At 57.4% G+C, this 14,820-nt stretch overlaps 1 pseudogene across 1 annotated transcript; it reads right to left on the bottom strand.

Moving 5' to 3' along the window:
• Nucleotides 1–2,108: 2,108 nt before the first annotated feature.
• LOC311623405 (synaptopodin-2-like) lies at nucleotides 2,109–11,096 on the bottom strand (annotated as a pseudogene). The gene is made up of 2 exons: nucleotides 11,079–11,096; nucleotides 2,109–5,585 (listed from the first exon to the last, which is right to left on the bottom strand). The product of its transcript is annotated as a synaptopodin-2-like (transcript).
• Between the last annotated feature and the right edge of the window lie 3,724 nt (nucleotides 11,097–14,820).

Raw genomic sequence — 14,820 nt, 5'->3', positions numbered from 1 at the left:
GATCAAATGTGCTGTTTCCCCGAGTCTTCTCCAAAGCCTCTTCTTCGCTGAAAATCAGACCTTGTCATTGATCACGTCACACAACAATAACTTGGGGGAATGTCAACCTGGGCAATGTGGTGCTTGGAGGGAGATTTCAGGTGAAAACATGGGTGTTATGCGTCTGGATAAAATTCTCTCCTGCCCCCTTTCTCTGAGCTTTAATGGCCCTCGTGCGAGGTGCTCTGTCCTGAGAGTAATCTGGGATGTGGGGCGGTGACACAAAAAGGTGTGGCCGATTCTCTCTGACCCCTGCCCAGCTGGCACACGCCGCCAGTCGGTCCCTGGACGGCCATGGAGGCCGCAGCGGTCCTGTCAGGGTTCTTTCTCATCTCGCTTTGATGCTAAAAGAGGGACCCAGGCACTTGGCTTTCTTAAGCCCACTGCGGCCCAGGGGGCGAGAGGTCACTGGATCCCTGATCCCCCTCCCCACGAGGGCACACACCTACCCCTCTCCCCCCCCAATACACCTGGCCCCCCGCCCCCCACCCCTCCCCGGGGCACACACCTGCCCCCCTCCCCCAGGGCACACACCTCCCTCCCCCGACCCCTGGGCACACACCCCCCCCTGCCCCCTGGGCACATACTTGCCTTCCCCCCCCCCCCACAAAACACACACACACCTGGCCGCCTGGGGGTGGTTTCGGATGGGCGGGGTGGGGCGGGTGGGGCGGGGCGGTGTTGAGCAGTGAACTTTGTGTTGTCACATCTGTGTTCTCTTTCCTCCTCCCTGCCCTCCAGTAAAAACCACCCCCTAAAGTTACAGGCTTTTGTCTTGCCCCTGGTGCTATAAATAGGCACCAGGGAGGAGTGTCTGAGTTCAAGGACAGAGGCGTTCACTGGCATGAAGGCCCACCTTCCCCAATGGTGGGGAAACAGGTAACCTGCCCCCCTTCTTGCATGTCCACCCGGAGGAGCACGGGGTGAGTGACAGGAGGAGAAACCAGCAACCCCCCCCCCCCCCCCACACACACACACACACACCACCACCTGACAGGGCAGGGTTGGCTGCTGTGACTCCTGACTGCTGCCACGGCCACGGCCACGGTGGGGGTGAGTGGGGGCAGTGCCTTCCCCAGTTGAAGGGCAGGGGCCACGGACACATGGGCTGCTCTCAGGGCTCCCCCGTGGCTGCTCTGATCCCCGGCTGGAGCTCCCCCGGCCTCGGGCTGTGGAACGCAGGTGAGCCCCATTGCATCAGCTTCCCCCTTGGGGAGAGGGTCCCAGTTTTCTGCCACTTTAACCCGATTCTAAGTCAATCGGTTAGGCCCTCTCCCCTCCCCACCTCCCCCTCTCTTTCCTCCTCCCCCTCTCCTTTGCCCTCTCCCTCCTCCCCTTCGCCCTCTCCCCTCCCCCTCCCCCTCCCCTTCGCCCTCTCCCCTCCTCCTCCCCCACCCCCTCCTGTCGGAGAACAGAGCCTCCCTCTTGGTGCTCAGAAAAGTTCAGTGACCGAGCCCCAGGGCTCCTCCGGAGACGGAGATGGCCTTCCTGAGGCATTCCCAGCCCATGGTGGGCAGAGCGACCACCCTCTGTCCTGCTGGCTTTACAGCAGTCCTCATCTGGCTGGGCTGGCGTGGCTCAGGGGTTGTGCGTCGACCTATAAACCAACAGGCTAGGGTTTGCCCTATAAACCAGGAAATCAGGGTCCAGTTCCCACCCAGGGCACACACCCAGGTTGTGCTCCATCCCCAGTGGGGGGTGGATGTGCAGGAGGCAGCCGATCCATGATTCCCTCTCATCATTGGTGTTTCTATCTCCTACCTTTCCCTCTCCCTTCCTCTCTGAAGTCAATAAAAATGTTTTTTAAAATAATAATAAGACTCTTAGTTGAAAATGTTTGGATCTCAAACCTCTTAACTTGCACTTGAAGATAAGATTTTCTATAGTTTTTAAAACGTTACAGTTAAAATACTGCCAATGAGAGTGGCGTTCTTTTGCTGTGCCTGGAAATGGATATTGTAGAAATGAACATTTGGAAAATATGTAGATGAGATTAAATGTTCTTGGGGTGAGGACTAATTCAAAACAGCTCTTTGTAAGGAAAAATGAAGAGCCTCTGAGTTGGTTTTCAAGTCCTTTTATTACTCACGTTGCTGTGCATCACGTGCGCGCCGGGGTTACAGGGTCCGGGCACACACAGGTGCGCCGCCCTCTCAGGGCAGGACACGGCCCCTACTCCGACCAGAAATCAATGTGAGCATCTACCTCCTCCTCAGAAGCCAGCGTGCCTACAATCCTCTCTAAGCCAAGAGCCCAGCCTTCTTGGTGTAATCGTTTTACCCAATGTTCTCATTCATTTTTCCCACGTGAGTTATGGCGCCCGCACATAGCAGAGACCCACGCAGAGGTACACGGACTGGAGTGGTGCCCGAATGAAACTCAGACACCGGACAAAACCGGAATAATCTTAGCGAACACGTCACACGCACGTGCTGGCAGATGTGTAGCCTCAAGGCGGAGAAGCGGTGCGGGTCCCTCTGGCTGTGCCTGCCCCCTGGGCTGTTAGGGGGAGCGCTTTAGTCCACAGACACGGGCACTCCGCACGGGGCCCCTGCCCCGCAGTGCGAAGGTTCCTCCGTGCGGTCTGCACCCAAGGAGGCTCCCTCCCAGGGGAGGGCTCTGCAGTGGCAGGGTCTGGGGGCTCCCCACTGGCCCGCCCTCGGGGCACGGGGGCCTCAAACATCGCCTCTGCCTTCTCAGTCCGCCATGGGGGGGTGGCAGGGACACGTGCTCTCAGAGTCACTCCTGCGAAGATGACTTAGCGCATTGACATGTGGGAGGGGAGCGGGCACCCTCGCCGTCCAGCGTGTCCCTTCCTGGCATCGGGGGCAAGTCGGCAGCTTAGGACCCGGGCGCTTTGGTCGGCAGGCGCAGGGAGCTGGAGGCTGCGTTATAATTTGCTTACGATGTCTGCCCGGCCCAGCTGGCTCAGTGGACGAGCGCAGACCCAGGACCCACGAGGTCACCGGGTTTGGATCCTGGTCAGGGCACGTGCCCGGGTTGCGGGCTTGACACCCAGCAGGGGGCATGCAGGGGGCAGAAGATTGGTGATGTTTCTCTCTCTCCCTCTCCCTTCCTTCCTCTCTAAAGAACATTACAAAAATAACAACAGAAAGACCATTTTTAAAAAACACGCCTGCTTCTCTCCATTGTGGGCAGTGAAAGCGTAGTGACTTTTATCGTGTCAGCGTGGGGCTGGAACTGGAGTGCGGACTCTGGGAGAAGTGGAAGCAGCCTCTATAACCGGGGAGAGAAAGCAACACGATCAGACCTCCTCCCTCAGCACCGTTCCCGCCGGACCAGCCACGTCTCAGAACACCGCCGTCCGGGGCCACGCAGCCAGGAGGGCGGGGGAGAATCATGAGAACTGGCCGACACCGGCTAATCAATACTTCATGCCTTCTTTACAGGGACGCCATAGACACTCTGAGGGACCAATAATGACATAGTTTGAGACAATTAACATGGTATCAGGCTAAGACATGTAACAATATAACCTCAGAGAACGTCCTCCTTTTCTCCACAAACGGAGAAGGCGGGCACCCCGCAGAGTGCACTGTGATCTCCTCACATCTGTCTTCTTCCACTTCCGGGTCACTGTGTCCCGAAAACACTTCACAGTTTTCTTCTGTGAGAGACTCCATCGAAGTGACACGTCCAAGAGTGGAAACGTGAGACAAGCCTGCGCTTTTGGCTCCGTGGCCGAGGGTCAGGGCACAGGCCCGGGTTGGAGGCTGGATCCCCAGTGGGGGCGTGCAGGAGGCAGCCGCTCAATGAGTCTCTCTCATCACTGATGTTTCGCTCTCTCTCCCCCTCTCCCTTCCTCTCTGAATTCAATGCAAATATGTTTAAAAAAGTGAAACAAAGCAAAATAATCATCTTAAACACCTAAGAAAGTTTCAGTGCTTGAAATGTTTTTCGTTATGAATATTCTCAGTCCTGGCTTCTGCCTGGAAGCACTCGGCGTGCCCTCTGGTGGGCGCTGTGGGCCGGGCAGAGAGGAGCGGGCATGCTGACGGGTGGGCGTGGGCCAGGGGACGGCGGGCGGCTGCCTGCCCCCAGGGATGGGCCTCGGACAGCTCAGCAGAGGAACTCGGCTTTCTCCAACTGAACGAATGGTCACACCTCCCTCCACACGTCCTCAAGTCCTCCAGCAGCTTCTCCTTCACGTCAGCCTCACTCCACTAACACGTAGCACAACCCTCGGACCTTCGGTGACCCAGGCAGTGCCCCCGGCGACCTCATTCTGTGCGGAAGCTCAGCCCCCGTTGAGAGGATGAGCAGCCAAACGCATCATGGACACACAAAGCTCACTCCGCTGGTGAGAGCTCCGGGCGTCAGATGTGAGCCCAGATCCCTCACCAGCAAGGGCACTGGAGCCCCGAACGCGCCTCTGCCTCAGGCCGCTGGCTTTAAGGGGATTAAACGCCCTCACCTAGACCTTCCTGCTCCCCACACCTCACCCGTCCCCCTCAAACGCCCTCTGTGGCGTGCAGCTGTCTCACCCTCAGGCGGCGTGTAACCGTCTCCCTCTCTTTCTGAGAATGCCGATGTGGCCGCTCCACAAAATAACCTGAATTTTATGACTTTTTTTAAATGTTCCTGGGGATGCTTAAAACAACCCCAAGGGGCCGGTGTTCAGTGCAGTCATCCCTGCCTCGCTGATGGTACCCTCCCACCGCCCCGTCCGCGGTGCTGCTGCTGTCGGCAGGCCGTGTCCCCGCTCCTCCCCGGACCGGCCGCAGAGGGAACGGCCCTTTGCGGTGCCCGAGCGGGCGCTGGTTGCCAGGCTACCCCCACCCGTGGGAGAAGTGGGGTTCACGTTGTGAGCTAGACACCAGCCGGCTTGTCCACGCAGAGAAGGGACTTTTTTCTTCAGAGAAGTTCTGTGTCTGTCAGCAGACACGGGCATGATCCGTGCTCACGCGTGTGCATGCATACACACCCCTCAAGTGACTTCTGAGAACATGCTACGACCAAAGTGAATCTAAAGCTACTGCAGGAGTCTTGTGTCCTGTGAGGGAGATGGCTAAAAGCCACCGTCACGGGGCCCACCACCCGCCTCCCGCCTCAGGTGGGGCGTCTCCAGCCCCTGGGCCGGGGGTTGTAGTTGCCCTCGGCTGCCGAGAGGCAGTACTCGGACCTGGTCTCCAGGAACATCATCTGAGGATCATCCCGGGAAGGCTGCCTGTAGGAGGCGTGCAGCCACTGGGAGAGGGTGGGCAGGCTGCTGTTGGGGAGGGGCGCCCGTGATGCCCTGGCCTCTCCCACGGGCCCAGGCTGGCGGTGGGGGCCTGTGGGGCGCGGGGCAGCCCCTTCCTGCGGGCGGCCCAGACCACGCTGGCCACGACGGAGGCCCGGATGTCGCTGGGTGGGAAGGCGTCCTCCAGGAGGCCCAGAGGAGGCTCGGCGGCCGCGTCCCAGGGGGCGAGTCTCCAGTCGGGCGAGGCGGGGTGGCGGTGAGCAGGCCGGCGGGCCCAGGCCGGTGTCGCGGACGCGGTGAGTGGGACGGGCCTTCCGGGGAGAGACAGTGAGCGTCCACCCTCCTAGAAGCAAGGACAGGGTTAGGGGTCTGGTCCACGGTGGTTCGTGCCGGCGGCTGCTGCTCTGGGAGCTGGTGAAAGGTGACCAGACGTCCCGCTTTTGGTGGGACAGTCCTGATTTTTTCCAAGAGATTCTTTCCAAAAATCGGGACTTTTTTAAAACGCTGTGAGATGCGGGACAAATTGTTAAAAATCGGGACTGTCTGGTCACCTTATGCTAGTGGGCTGTGCCCACGCCCTGCACAAGCCGGTCCCTGGAGCCCAGTTTGGGCCAGCCACCGAGGCGTGTGCAGGGCTCTGAGCCAGACTGGACTCAGCCTCCTGTCGCTCCCATCCCTGAGCCTGTAGCTCCGAGGCTCCCAAGTCTCCTTGGCGTGACTCCCTGTCATCCTGGGAGCCCCCAGCCTTGTCTGCCCCTCACTTACCTCTGCATGCTCTGCCCATCGCCCTGCGGCTTGTGCCCCCACACAGAATGCATAGGACACATCTATCCCTGGAGCAGGCCGTGGCCCCGGCCCCTGACTTCCCTCAAGTGCTGGGAATGTGTACCTCGCCATAGCCCTCCCTGCAGCAGGGACAGGTGAGCGCTGGACGTGCGAACGCCACTCCCAGGGGAGGCAGGCCTGTGCTGGGGGAGGGGGGGGGGTCTCGTTCCTGAGCATGGGGCGGCCATGTCTCTGGGCAGCACTCCCGCCATCCCAGTTGCGTGTCTCCCCCCCCGCCCCCCCATACTTGTTTCTTGGGCAGTCAAGTCCCTGAGACTCCCCTTGGAGAGGCTGCTCCCGGGCACAGGGGGCTGGAAAGCTGGGCCCCGCCCTTCCCCCCCCCAACCCCCCCCAGGCGCTGAAGGCCAGGCTGGTGGGAGCAGCAGGCGCCCTGGGCCGCACCCTCACACCCCCTCCGGGACCAGGAGCATTGCCTGGATGGTGAGTGTGCTCAAATTCCATGGATGGTGTTTGGTTCTGTTTTCAATATATTGTTATTGATCTCAGAGAGGGAAGGGAGAGAGAGAGAGAGAAACATCAGTGAGGAGAGAGAATCATTGATCACCTGCCTCCTGCACGCCCCTGCTGGGGATCGATCCCTCAACCTGGGCCTGTGCCCTTGATCAGAATCGAACCCGTGACCCTTCAGAACACAGGCCGAAGCTCTGTATGTGGAGCCAAACCAGCGAGGGCCGGTGAGCGGTTTTAACAGCTTTTCTTTCTCAGTCACGTTATTAACTTTAAAGTGAATAGCACGCCTGGGCCGGACAGGGCATCTCTGATCCCGGTGTTGTGTCTGCTTTTCCCGCTGGGCACACGAACGGAGACGGCTCACGCAGAGGAATGGGGGTCCGCAGGACGGGTGTGGCTTCTCTCTTCAGTCATTGAAACGCCAGTAATAATGGTTGAATCCAGCAAAATCCTCATGTCACCTGTGATAAGCCAGGGTGGGCGGGGCCAAGCTCGGTGTCAGTCATCACCGTGGGCAGGCTGGTTTCCACGTCCCACTGCCCACGCGTTGGCGTCATGGCTCACTCAGCACGTGTTTTATTGAGCAGCTACTATTCCCCGAGGTCCTCGCCCTCACAACCCCCTCTTAGCTCCGCTGTGGCAGCCCAGCCACAGGCCGGCCGGACGAGGGACTCTCCGCCCAGCGGGACGGGACCAGGAGGGACTGTCTGAATCGCAAGACGCACTGGCATTTGGCATGGCGAAGAGAAAGGCAGCTTTCCCCCTCTCATAGCGTGCGGGACGCCTCCCTTCTGTCCGTCTGTCTATCCGTCCGTCCATCTGTCCGTCCGTCCAATCCTAACCGGAGAGCGTGACTGCCGCCCCTTTGGGAGGGCTGAGGACCCCTGAGGCACACGCTCAGAGCACGAGCCCTGGAGGAAAGACACAAGCTTGCTGTCGGGTCTCTCTCCCACCTGCTGCTTCAGTGTCATCAGAGCGGAGACTCAGAAATGAGCACGTTCAGCCCGGGGTTGAATGACGTCCTGACAACAAGGAGCTCAGGGATTCTTTACAGCGAAGGCTGCCTCCCGTGTGGGCCCTGAGCGGCCAGGGAACCCACAGCCTTTTGGGGGTACCGGTGGCACTCCAGCCCCCGAGCCCCCCCCCCCCCCCCCCCCCAGGGCTCCCTGCCCCCTGATCTGCCTGCGCGGGCCTCTTTCCTGCCACGACCTCACCGGGCACCCGGTGCCCCAGGACCTCGGCACCTGCTGACCCTGCCCCTCCCGGCACCAGCACCCACGGCTCTGCCGCCTCACTCAGGCCTCACTCACACCACGTGGCCGCACTGGGCCAGTCTCTCTGCCTCTCAAATCCCCGTCCCTCCTCGCTGCCTGATTTCTCCCCTAGGTGCACGGCCACCTAAAGGGATACACGTTTTACTTCGTTAATTTGCTTACTGCCTCTTCCCCCGGAATCTAGCTCCGGCTAGGACGCCCTCGGCCTGGGACAGGGCCTGGCGAGCAGGTGCGCGGTGTCTGCTGAGGAAGGAACGGCCGTGTCCCTGTCCCAGAACCCGGCGGTGGGCCGGCTTCCCGCGATGAGGGGTCACGCCGGCCGCCCAGCCCTTCCCCGGGTCCGTGGCAAATGGTGCAGCTCTCACACAGACTCTGTCCACCCTCACCCGCAGCACACACACACCAAACCACGTGCCAGGCAAGTCTGGCGAGACCAGTAGGACGAAGCAACACTTGCCAAGGAATCGGTTTTCTAACGGGCAGGAGGTTTCCACGTGGAGAGAGAAGGTTTGCCGTTCAGTCTGCGGGACTGAGGGGCTTAAACCGCCTTGAGAAAAGTCTCAGGCAAACTCTCCGTGGAGATTTGGAATTCCTTTATCGAGATTGTTAAATATCGGGCAAACGTTCCCTGGGGGTTATTTACACACAATCGAGCAGGGGTCAGGGGTCAGGAGAATTTTTAGATCATTTTTGTTCCAGTCTCTTAATAAAACAGCCTCTACCTCATGTTCCCTGGGATCTGCCTTCTCCGGGTGAATCTTAAATTCTCCTCCGCCACGTGCAGTTTGGGGAGGCTCTGTGGCAGCGCTCTTATCTAAGCCGGGACTGCCTGGCCGGCCGGTGTGGCTCAGTGGTTGAGAACCCACCTATGAGCCAGGAGGTCCCAGTTCAGTGCCTGGTCGGGCACACGCCTGAGTTTTGGGCTCCATCCCAGGTAGGGGACGTGTAAGAGGCAGCCAATCCATGATTCTCTGTCATCACTGATGTTTCTATCTCTCTCCCTCTCTCTTCCTCTCTGAAATCAATAAAGGATACATTTAAAAAACAAAGATAAGAAAACAAAGAGGGGACTGCCCATTGCTGCTGGCCGAGGACCACTATGGACGCAGGACTCTGAGCCGTGTTACTGAGAACACGGGCAGCACGAGAGCACATGCTGCTTAAACGGCCTGAGAACGCAGTCCGCACGCCAGGCCCGGGGCAAGGCCGGCTGGTGGCCAGAGCTGCTCGCCTGACTCCCTCGGACCCTGCATCTTAATTCCTGTGAGGTTCACTTTCACATTACATTGTCAATCCTAAGTCAACTCACTTTTTAACAAATACATTTGAACTGATTTCGGAGAGGAAGGGAGAGAGGGAGAGACTGAGAAACATCAGTGATGAGAGCGAATCATGGATCGGCTGCCTCCTGCCATGTCCCCTCCTGGGGACGGAGCCCAAACCCAGGCCTGTGCCAGACCAGGAATGGAACTGTGACCTCCTGGTTCCTAGGTCGATGTTCAACCACGAGCCACCCCGGCCGGGCTCAGTTCACTTTTAAAAAGTATTTGAGGGAGCCCTGAGAGAGAAAGGGTCTGGGTGTGAGATGGAAGCCGTCCTTGCTTCCATCTCACATCACATGACCGGGGGCATTGCCCTGACCCGGGGGTGCTGCCTGGCCCCGCTGGGCAGCACGGGGCTCACCGGGGCCTCGCCCTCCGGCCGTGCGGGGCAGTCAGCGGGCTCCTCTCCCATGGGGAGGATGGACGGGCGTGCACATGACCCCCAGGGCACCAGGACAGGACTGTTCCGTCACATGCGGAGTCAGCGGGCTCCCCTCCGATGGGGAGGACGGACGGGCGTGCATGCGACCCCCAGGGCACCAGGACGGGACTGTTCTGTCACGTGCGGAGTCAGAGGCCCGAGAGGACCTTTGTTCAGGAGGCACTCAGCGGGCTAAAAATAGGAGGGGCCCTGCTTTGAAGTGGGGCTGGCACCGCGGGCAGCCAGATAGCGGCGGTGCCACCAGCGCCAGCCGGGCAGGGCTGGCCAGAACCACCGCTGACCTCACTCTGCGGCTCCGGGCGGCCCAGACACAGCTTCCTCCTGTCCTTGAACCTGCGGCCCAGACATCACAAAAATAACCAGCGTCTGAGGTCAGGGGACGGTCGAGGGCCTCTGCACGCATGCGTCTGGGTCCCTGTCATCTCAGAGGCCAGGGCAGCAGTAAAACGCACAGCTTTCACCCCCTGCGGCTCCGGTCTGAGCACTTCTCCCCGGTCAATCCCCTCCGGGTCAGTCCCCTTACAGCCTCCATGCCCTGCCCCACGTGCGGAGACTGAGGCGCGGCCAGAAGTAATGACCAGGCCACACAGCGAGGCCGTGTTTGCACAGGGAGCTGAGGCATCGAAGCCACAGAGGACAGGACTGTATCTAAATAGCGTATGTTAAGGCATCAGATCTGCTAGTGGAGAGAAGTCACCCAGCAGCCACTGTCACGCCCACACCCGCCCTCCTCCTCACAAAGGAGGTGCCGGACGCTGAAGACGCAGCTGCGAGCAGGACGTTCACGGCCATTCCAGGTCTTCGCTGGAACCGCAGTGAGGTAGTCTACAATCTGGGAGAAGCCCCACTTCAGTACATTCCTTGTAAATGTCTACTTTACTTGGTTAGAACATAAAAATAAAAACTTTTAATCACGTTTCTCTCTAAAAAGTCACCGAGATCCCACCACAGGGAAGAAAAACAGATGGCAGGAGTCCTAGCTTCATCAGTTTCTATAGAGAAAATGTGGTTTTCACCAGGAGCAAGGATGTTGGTCCCATGAAGTAAATGGACCTTTGACCTCGTGGGGCTTCTGTAGGGGAAAATGTCAGTGCTGGCACCTGTAAGCATGTGAAAGAGACTATCATGATGAGTATAAAAATAATGCTTATGTACCTCATGAAAACTGTGCACAGGAGGGGGTTCCTCAGCCCGGCCTGCACCCTCTCCAATCAGGGACCCCTTGGGGGATGTCTGACTGCTGGTTTAGGCCGGATCCCTGTGGGATCCTTGTGGGATTCAGCCTAAACCGGCAGTTGGACATCCCTCTCACAATCTGGGACCGCTGCCTCCTAACCACTCACCTGCCTGCCTGATCACCTCTAACCACTCTGCTTGCCTGCCTGCCTGCCTGATCACCCCTGACCCTTCTGCCTGCCTACATGATTGTCCCTAACCATTCTGCCTGCCTGCCTGCCTAATCACCCCTAACCCCTCTGCCTGCCTGCCTGATCGGCCCTAACCGCCTCTGCCGCCGCCATCGTGGCTTTGTCTGGAAGGATGTCCAGAAGATGTCTAGTCTAATTATCATATTACCCTTTTATTAGTATAGATTATAAAGCCACTTAAAGTATCTTTCCCAATGAGAACTCAGTGCTAGCTGTCCCTAATATCCTAATATTTCTCCTAAGCACGCCAGGCCATCTTCCCCTCCCGCCTCCCTCACAAAGAAGAGTCACTGTGAACCCGCATCTGCCCCGAGAAGAGGAGAGAGGAGAAAAAGGCTTTTCATAGATGATGTGCCTACTACCTGCGATGCCAAGAGGATGATGCCATAAAGCGTAAGTTCCTAACCTGGCGGGTCCGGTGGGCAATCACGCCTAGGCCACAGCTCCTTAGGGGAAGGTTTGGAGCCAACCCTGCCCATGGCTCCTGTGCATGCAGGCAACACACCTGTGTAACATAGGTGTGCATGCAGAGAACACAGCTGTCTGCAGGGAACACCTGTGAAACCCAGAAGCGACCCCCCTCTTGTTAACCATCCTGTAGCCCATCCTGGCCCTGCTCCCCTACTCCATGTCACCTGCCCGCTGTGCCTCCTTAATTTTGAATGCAGGAAAGAGCCTTGCGCTCCTGCTCCGTGTGTGGTTGGTCTGGTCAGACAGAGTCCTCTCCCTGTCGGGCATTTCTGGCACCACCATACTGCTAGGGACCCGAGGCCCCGCAGCAAGCTGGCCTCCGGCAGAACAGCATCCGCTTAGAGGACATGCACCCGCTGGGAGGTCGGGGACAGGAGTTCTTAGACATGGCTGTGTGCTGGGGCCACCATGGCTGTGTGCTGGGGCCACCATGGCTGTGTGCTAGGGCCACCATGGCTGTGTGCTGGGGCCACCATGGCTGTGTGCTGGGGCCACCATGGCTGTGTGCGGCCGGCCACCATGGCTGTGTGCGGCCGGCCACCATGGCTGTGTGCTGGGGCCACAATGTCTGTGTGCTGGGGCCACCATGGCTGTGTGCGGCCGGCCACCATGTCTGTGTGCTGGGGCCACCATGGCTGTGTGCTGGGGCCACCATGGCTGTGTGCTGGGGCCACCATGGCTGTGTATGGTCGGCCACCATGGCTGTGCGCTGGGGCCACCATGGCTGTGTGCTGGGGCCACCATGGCTATGTGTGGTCGGCCACCATGGCTGTGCGCTGGGGCCACCATGGCTGTGTGCGGCCGGCCACCATGGCTGTGTGCTGCCGGCCACCCTGACTGGCCTCGGCACAGGGGGGTCTCCGAGTCCCCGGCATGGTGGTAAGACAGCCTCGGCCGCATCCTGGTTACATTAAACCTGGCAGCCAGAGCGCGCTGACAGCGATGACAGAGATACCACTCCGTCCGCCCAGAACCCGTGTCTGCACGGTGACACCTCCTCTCTGCCCCCCGCCCTCCTCACCCTCCACCCAGATCCCCATCCGGTCAGCGCCGTGCTGACTCCGGGACACCCTGGTCTGCTGAGGCGGAAGCAGAGGGTCCGTGAAGCGAAAGGCATCTTGGCTCAGCCCCAGGCCATGGACGGGGAGGACCCCACGGACCACACGCTCACGAAACCAGACGGGAGGACGCCAGCTGAAGACGAGGCTGTGCAAGGACCACCCAGGCCTCCCCTGGCCCACCGTCGGAAGCCCACGCCCTCCCTAGTCCCACGAGGAGTGAGCTTTCTCCATGTCCCCACCCCTCGGGAGTCAGGTCTGAGACTAGCTCACCTGGGACTCTGGGCTGGGTGCCATGTCCTCAACTAATAAACCTCTACTTTATTATTATTTTTTTTAATTTTAATATCTTTTTATTGATTTCAGAAAGGAGGAGCGAGGGAGAGAGAGCTAGTAACACCAGTGATGAGAGAGAATCATTGATCAGCTGCCTCCTGTACGCCCTACACTGGGGATTGAGCCCACAACCTGAGCATATGCCTGATGGGGAATTGACCATGACTTCCTGGTTCATTGGTCAATGCTCAACCACTGACCCACACCGGCTGGGCTAACCCTCTACTTTATGGTCTGCAAACTCCTGTCCACGTTGATTGGTTGGAGGCGGGCAGGTGAGGACCCCTCTGTTCTAGTGGCATCGACACAACACCGGGCACCATTCTTCCACAGGATGAGGAAGTGCAACGTGAGGAAAATGACCTATTCCATCTTTGTAACTGTTTTTTCTGTCCATCACTTTTTAAAGCTGATGAAATAGATCCCTTGATTCATATCTTGAGCCCTAGGGAAAATGTTTAACCTACTGTTCTTGGGAAATTTTTGAGATTTATTACCAAATCATATTTATGTTTCCTTTATCAAAAAATAACATGGCCTTGGAGTGATGTTTAAAATTAGGAATAAAAAATATAATTTTCCATCTGGGAAATTGCCACCAAATTGTTTTTCTTAAGTCCAGAGCAGGAAAGAGTTTGTTTAATTGCCTTAGCACAATTAGGTAAATTTTGGTTCAACTGGTAAATCTTCTATTAGTGACATCTTTCTAATTTGAGGGAATTTACACAAAAACTTAATGTATTCATTTCATGCTATTTCTTTTTTAAATAAACACCTTATTATTTCTTTTTCTTTTAATTGATTTCATAGAGAGGAAGGGAGAGGGAGAGACAGAAACATCAATGCAGAAGGAATCATTGATCAGCTGCCTCCTGTATGCCCCACACTGGAATCCCAAAACCTGGGGATATGCCCAGACCAGGAATCAATCTGTGATCTCCTGGTTCATAGGTCAATGCTCAACCACTGAGCCACACCAGCTGGGCTCATTTCATGTTTGAGGCACAGGAACACCGTAAAGTAAGTGGCTTTGAGTGGGCATTTTTCTGGGATAGATAAAAGGCCACTGGGGGCAGAGGGCAGGGGGCCAAGAGAGGGGGGAATAGGTTACAGCAGAAAACTAGACTAAAGCAGCAAAGCAGTGCTTTCCAAGTAAAACTGGGAAACTTAGACACATTCTCTATCATAAGTGTCCCAGGCATGTTTCTTCCAAACAGGAAGCACTGGCTTCACTTGGAAAACACATGGCAGGCGCTGGCCGGGTAGCACAGTTGGTTGTAGCATCGTCCTGGTACATCAAGGTTTCAAGTTCCATCCCCAGTCAGGGCACTTACAGGAAGCAATCAATGAATGATGCATAAATACACAAGATGACAAAATGATATTTCTCTCTCTCTTTCTCTCTCTCTCTCAAACCAATTATTTTTTAAAACTGTTTAAAAAAAGAGAGAAGAGAGGATCCAAGATGGCGGCTTAGGTAAACACACCTAAACTGCTGCCTCGCACAACAATTTCAAAACTACAACTAAGACAAAACGTCTATCACCCAGAACCACAGGAAAGCTGGCTGAAAGGAAGCGCTACAACTAGACTGAAAGAGAAAGGAGCATTCAGGACACAAGCGCTGAAAAACTGAGGTACAGGGGCGCGACCGCGATAAGGGCAGGATGAGGATCCCGGCTGGCGGAGGGCATTGCTTTCTTCAACCCGAAGAGAGACAAGCTCCCAATCTCTCTGAAATACAGTTTCTGGGGAGAAGCTAGACTGCCATCAGGTTGGAAAGTGAAGGTGGCTTGCTTGCAGAGCTGCGTGCAAGAATAATTGTTTGCTGTGCGGGGGCTCAAGAAACGGGGACATGGTCAGAGAGGCAGAGAAGGCTGACTGGCAGCCTTCGCTGTATGCCACGCCTTAGCCTAGAGATATCCTGAGACTCTGCCCTGCACAATCTACAA

The sequence above is a fragment of the Pipistrellus hanaki genome (assembly GCF_964339955.1).
Source record: "Pipistrellus hanaki genome assembly, chromosome: 5".
In the NCBI taxonomy this organism is placed as follows: domain Eukaryota; kingdom Metazoa; phylum Chordata; class Mammalia; order Chiroptera; family Vespertilionidae; genus Pipistrellus; species Pipistrellus hanaki.
Note: the sequence above shows the minus strand (reverse complement) of the source record. Positions and strands in the feature narration are given on the sequence as shown.